The sequence below is a fragment of the Macaca fascicularis genome, chromosome 11, assembly GCF_037993035.2.
Source record: "Macaca fascicularis isolate 582-1 chromosome 11, T2T-MFA8v1.1".
In the NCBI taxonomy this organism is placed as follows: Eukaryota; Metazoa; Chordata; class Mammalia; order Primates; family Cercopithecidae; genus Macaca; species Macaca fascicularis.
Genome location: NC_088385.1, coordinates 128085034 through 128091844, shown reverse-complemented (window position 1 = coordinate 128091844; position 6811 = coordinate 128085034).

Below are 6811 nucleotides of genomic sequence, written 5' to 3'. Positions count from 1 at the left end.
GCATGGTGGCGTGCACCTGTGGTCCCGGCAACTCAGGAGGCTGAGACAGGAGAATCGCTTGAACCCGGGAAGCGGACGTGGCAGTGAGCCAAGATTGTTCCATTGCACTCCAGGGTGGGCAACAAGAGCGAAACTCCGTCTAAAGAAAAAGCAAACAAACTATATATATGTATATATATTTATCTCAGCTGGGAAAAATAGGGATGCCTTCACCATAGGTTTCTCCTTACCCAATAGGCCGACCTGAGCTTGTGCATGTGGTCACTGGACCCTGACAGGAGCAAGAGAAAGGGCAAGTTCCCCTAGGCCCGCACTTCTTAAGCATCTGCTTGCATCACATTTGCTAATGTCCCACTGGCCAAAACCAGTCACATGGCCAAGCCTTGATTTGAAGGAAATAGAGAAATAAATTCCACCTCTTGCTGGGAGGAGCTGCAAAGCCAGCCTTGTAGAGGAGTGTATACAGGGAGGAGAGGAAATTGGCATTATTATTATTATTATCTTTATTGTTATTATTATTTTTGAGATGGAGACTTGCTCTGTTGCCCAGGCTGGAGTCCAGTGGCACAATCTCGGCTCACTGCAAGCTCCGCCTCCTGGGTTCACACCATTTTCCTGCCTCAGCCTCCCGAGTAGCTGGGACTACAGGCGTCCACCACTACTCCCGGCTAATTTTTTGTATTTTTAGTAGAGATGGGGTTTCACTGTGTTAGCCAGGATGGTCTTGATCTCCTGACCTTGTGATCTGCCCACCTCGGCCTCCCAAAGTGCTGGGATTACAGGTGTGAGCCACTGCGCCCAGCCAATTGGCAGCAGCATTCTATGCATTGTTAGCCTTTTTTTTTTTTTTTTTTTTTTTTTTGAGGCAGAGTCTCACTCTGTTGCCCAGGCTGGAGTGCAGAGGCACGATCTCGGCTCACTGCAACCTCTGCCTCCCAGTTCAAGCAATTCTCCTGCCTCAGCCTCCCTAGTAGCTGGGATTACAGGCACCCGCCACTGCGCCCCTCTAATTTTTTGTATTTTTAGTAGAGACAGCGTTTCACCATTTGGCCAGGCTGATCTCAAACTCCTGACCTCTGAGGTGATCTGCCTGTCTCAGCCTCTCAAAGTGCTGGGGTTATAGGCGTAAGCCACCATGCCCAGCCTGTGAGCCATTTTCTTCTATAATCTCTCTCCATGAATAGAAAACATGGCCCTGCTTTCTATCAAGGCATTCTCCACCACCTCATAGGAAACATCTGTGGGTGCCTACTCATCCATTAGAATGCATGAGCAAGCCAAGAAATTCAAGGGAGCTAACACCCCACGGAGCAACGTGTAACCAAGGGGAAGGCCAGAACCAGTGTCCCCTCTTCTACCTCTCAGATGGATAATTTTTTTCTTTTTAAACAGAGTCTCACTCTCTTGCCCAGGCTGGATTGCAGTGGAGTAATCAGGGTTCATTGCAGCCTTGACTTCCTGCACTCAGATCCTCCTACCTCAGCCCCGCCCTCCACCCTGCCCAAGTAGCTGGAACAACAAGCACACGCCACCACACCCAGCTAATTTTTAAATATTTTGTAGGGAAGGGATCTCCCTATGTTGCCCAGGCTGGTCTTGAACTCCTGGGCTCAAGCAATCCTCCCGCCTCAGCTTCCCAAAGTGCTGGGAATTACAGGCATGAGCCACGGCGCCTGGCCTAGATGGACAATTTTTTTTCTTTTTTCTTTTTTTTTTTTTTTTTTTTGAGATGGAGTCTCATTCTGTTGTCCAGGCTGGAGTGCAGTGGCACAATCTCGGCTCACTGCAGCCTCCGCCTCCTGGGTTCAAGCAATTCTCCTGCCTCAGCCTCCCAAGTAGCTGGGATTACAGGTGCCCACCACCATGCCTGTAATATGTTTGGTAGAGACAGGGTTTCACCGTGTTGGCCAGGCTGGTCTTAAACTCCTGGCCTCAAGTGATCTGCCCACCTTGGCCTCCCAAAGTGCTGGGATTTCAAGCATGAGCCACTGTGCCTGCCATAGATGGACAGTTTTAAGGCACATTCTACACAGTACCTAGGAGGGTCCCGAGTGGGATCAAGCCCCAGATGCCCACAGTAGTAATCAATTTAATGTTCCTTGAGACCAAGTGTGGTGGCTCATTCTTGTAATCCAGCACTTTGGAAGACCAAGGTGAGAGGATCACTTGACCCCAAGAGTTCAACATCAACCTGGGCACCACAGCAAGAACCCATCTCCACAAACAATTTTCTGAAAATTAACCAGGCATGGTGACTGTAGTTCTGCCTACTCAGGAGGCTGAGGTGGGAGGATCATTTGAGCCTAGGAGTTCGACACCGGCTTGGGCGACATAGTGAGACCCTGCCTGTCTCAACAACAACAACAACAACAAAAATTCGAAATTAGCCAGGTACGGTGGCTTGTGCCTATAGTCCTAGCTACTCAGGAGGCTGAGGTGGGAGGATCACTTAAGCCCAAGAGGTTGAGGCTACAGTGAGTTGTGATCACGCCACTGCACTCCAGCCTGGGTGAATGAGGAAGACAACATCGAAAAAAAAAAAGAGAAAGGGAAAGCGAAAGCGAAAGGGAAAGAAAGAGTTCCTCAGACTGGCTTTCTCTGCTTCCGAATCCCCCACACTTATCCCTTGAGATCATTTCCCAGAACAAACCACGTTCATGCAACCCGTTGTCTCATGCTCTGCATTGAGAGGAATCCAAGCTAAGACAATACTCATCTTTGTGTGTCTTTCTCCTGCTCAAAACCTAGCTCAGCCCTTTCCTATCCACTGGCTCTTCTCCCTCCCTGCAGATGCCTGCTCAACTGGGTGGTATTTTAACAACCATAAAACCAACACATTACAGATTTCATGTTCCCTTTTGAAATCCTCAAATGTCATCCAACATATTAACGATCAAAAAATTGAAAGCTGTGTAACCCTCAGAGATTTCATGAAGTCGAAGAAAAAACGAATAGGTTAAGGTCTGAATGTTTATTGTTTGAATAACTTCTATATTGCCTTGCAGTTCATTGTCAGTCATCATAACCATATGGCAAATGTTTGGAGTCTTAACCGATTGTTGACTTAGTTTTATGAAATTGTCACTGCTCTTTAATATAATCCTCGTAATATGGTATTGCTCAAGGATCAAGTACTACCAAATATTGGAAATACAAGAAATTTTAGAATTTATGTAATTAAAATACATGATGCTTTCCACTTGGGGTTAGCCAGTTTGAAAAGTTAAATTGGAATATGTCATGACTGACAAACTCCTTGAAATAATTACCTGCACTTCTAGTCTCCATGTCCCCCACCCCACCCAGCCTAATCTGACTTCAGCTCCCTCCTCTCTCCTAAAACTGCACCCACCTTGATCACCAGTAGCTTTCTTGGGTACTTCTCAGATCTGTATTTCTTAACTTCTCAGAAGCATTCAGCAATGTGGGTGACTTTTTTTAACTCTGGTTTTGTGCCTACCTCTTTGGCCACCCCAGCAGGAACCGCCTAAATTTCCCTTCCTCTGCTCATCACTTCAATCTGGGGCTTGGCCAGGCATAGCAGTTCATGCCTGCAATCCCAGCACTTCAGGATGCTGAGGTGGGAAGATCGCTTGAGCCCAGGAGTTTGAGGCTGCAGAGAGCTATGATTGCATCACTGCACTTCAGCCTGGGAGACAGAACGAGACTCTGTCTCTACATTAGTTCATTTTGGTGTGATGGTGTGATTCATTCCTCCCCGAGGTACCAATGACCATGTGTATACTGAGGGAAATCAAATCTGTCTTCACATGGAGCAGGTCACTCACTTCTCATCTTTGGGTACTACCAAATCATCGTCCAAAAAGCACTCCTAGAACTCCCCACAACCATGCCCACTCCTTCTCTCCTTGTGAATGGTGGCCCCAGCAGTTACTCAAGGATGCAAGCCGGAGCTGGGAGTCATCCCTGTCTTCTCCCTGCCCCTCATCTATAGTGAATAAGAAGTCCTGCCCACGCTTCTTCCAAAATAGACCTAGAATTCAACCCCTCCTCTCCACCTGCACTGCTTCAGCCTCATCTTGGGCCTCATTGCTTATCACCTGCATCCCTGCGAAGCATCCTAATGCATTTCCCTGCGTCTGCCCTTGCCCTCTGCCATCCATCCTCACCATGGAAGCAGCCAAACCAATCTCTCTAGATCTTAACTCCACTACGTGCCACTCACCTAAATTTGCCACTGCCCTCAGGACAAAAAGCAGATTTTTGTCTGAAATGCAGTGGCATGATCATGGCTCACTGCGGCCTGGATCTCCCTGGACTGAGGCAATCCTCCTACCTCATCCTCCTGAGTAGCTGGGACTATGGGCGCTCACCATCCTACCTGGCTAATTTTTGTATTTTTTGTAGAGATGGGGTTTTACCATATTGCCCAGGCTGATATTGAATTCCTGGGCTCAAGCAATCTTCCCACCTTGACTTTCAAAGTGCTGGGATTTCAGGTGTGAGCCACCATGCCCATCTCATTTCCTCTTTCTTAAAACAATATCTTCACTTGGCCTTCAAACCATCACTCCTGATTTCTCTTCCACCTCACTAGCTACTTCTTTTCCTCCTTCTTTGCTGGACTCATGCAACTCCCAAACTCTGAATAATATTAGGTGCTCTGGGGCTCAGTCCTGGGTCTTTTTCTCTTCCTGCTCTTATCACTCCCTTGGTGATCTCATTCAGTGTCATGGCTTTAAACATCTCTATGCCAGTGACCCCCACATTTGTATCTCAAGTCCAGACCTCCTCCCTGAAATCCAGACTGGCATATCCAACTCCCACCACACATCTCCACCCGGGTCTCTGACAGACGCCCCCAACTTCAGTTCCCAAACTGAGTTCCTTCCTGATCTCCGTGCCCAGCCTATCCCACCTCAGTTAAGGGCAGTTCAACCTTTCTGTTGCTAAGGCCAAAAGCCCTGGACTTAGACCTTGACTCTGATCTTTCTCTCTCATCATATTCTACCCATTAGCAAGACCTGTCAGCCTTAGAGTCAAAATATATCCAGCAGAATGACATGATGTCCAGATTCACTTCCAAATAACACAGTGGGAAATCTAGGGATGGGGGTATAATTGAAACCAGATTGGCTATAAGTTGATCATTGTTGAAGCTGGTAATGGTACATGGAGGTTCATTGTATTATTCCACTGTTTGAAATTTTCCAAAATCAGAAAAATTAAATCATACTATTTCACTGCTACTGCTCTGATCCAAGTCAGCTGATCTCTTGCCTGGACTGGTGCAGTAGCCTCCTAACCATACTCCTGCCTCCACTTTCACCTCCATTCCACCCTCTGCTTCTAATCTAATTTCCTCCCAGCAGCCAATGTGATTAATCTCATTAAAATGAAAGACCATGTCACTCCTTCACTGAAAACTCTCCAGTGTATGGTATCAGACTCCTACAGAACAACAAAAAATGCTCCCCAGTTGTCTTCAAGATCCTATCCACTCCTCCTCCTTGTTTATGGAATAAATCTTTTTAAAAAGATCCTATATCCTGGCTGGGTGCGGTGGCTCACACCTGTAATCCCAGCACTTTGGGAGGCCGAGGCAGGTGGATCACTTGTGGTCAGGAGTTAGAGATCAGCCTGGCCAACATGGTGAAATACTGTCTCTACTAAAAATACAAAAATCAGCCGGGTGTGACGGCGGGAGGCACCTTTAATCTCAGCTGCTCAGGAGGCTGAGGCAGGAGAATCGCTTGAACCCGGGAGGCGGAGGTTGCAGTGAGCCAAGATTGTGCCATTGCACTCCAGCCTGGGCAACAAGAGCGAAACTCCGTCTCAAAAAAAAACAAAATCCTGCATCTATTTGCCTTGCCATTCTTTACTACTTAAACCGCATTCCCTTCCACTCTCTGCTCTTGATCACTCCATTCCAGGCACACTGATGTTCCTTATCCTTGCCACCGGGCAGTACCACCACAGCGTCCTCGCACTTTCCACTCCTTCCGCCATGAAGAGTCCTCTTCCTTCTGTTATACACGTGGCTCACTCTTCACCTTCTAATGTCTTTGCTCAGAGGTCTCCTTTTCAGGGAGGCCTTCCCTAATCACCTTATGTAAGACTGAACACCTAAATACACCCACCCCCCCACACACACAACCTCTTAATCCCTTTGCTTTGTTTTTCTGCTTAGCACTTATCACCATCTTCTTTACTATAATTTTACCTATTTATCCTATTCATTGTCTGTCTCCACTACCAGAAAGAATGCTATCTGCAGGTAGGGATTTTTCACTACTGTTTGTTCACTATTGTATCCACAGCACCTGCCTGGCACAGAGTAGGTGCCCAATAAGTATCTGTTGAATGAATGAATGAATGAGTGAATGGCACTCCAAGATTCAATGCTGCCCACCTGTCCAGGTACATTTCTCACCACTCCCCTGCTCACCCTTTCATGCCAAGGCACACAGGACACTTGAGTCCCTGGCACACCCTAGCATTATTTACACTTCTCAGCCTCTATTTATGCTATACCCTCATCCTCCTGGCTGGAATGCCAGTCTTTTTTATTTTTTATTTTGAGACAGAGTCTCATGCTGTCACCCAGGCTAGAGTTTAGTGGCGCCATGATAATTCACTGTAGCCTGAACTCCTAGACTCAAGTGGTCGTCCCACCTCAGCCTCCCAAGTAGCTGGGGCTACAGGTGCACAACACCACACCTAGCTATTTTTTAAAATTATTTTTGTAGCGACTGCTCCAGGCCACCACTGCCTCTCAGCTGCACCACTGTGCAGTGTCCTGACCATCTCCCTACATCTGCTCTTGCCTTTACAATCATCCTAACCACAG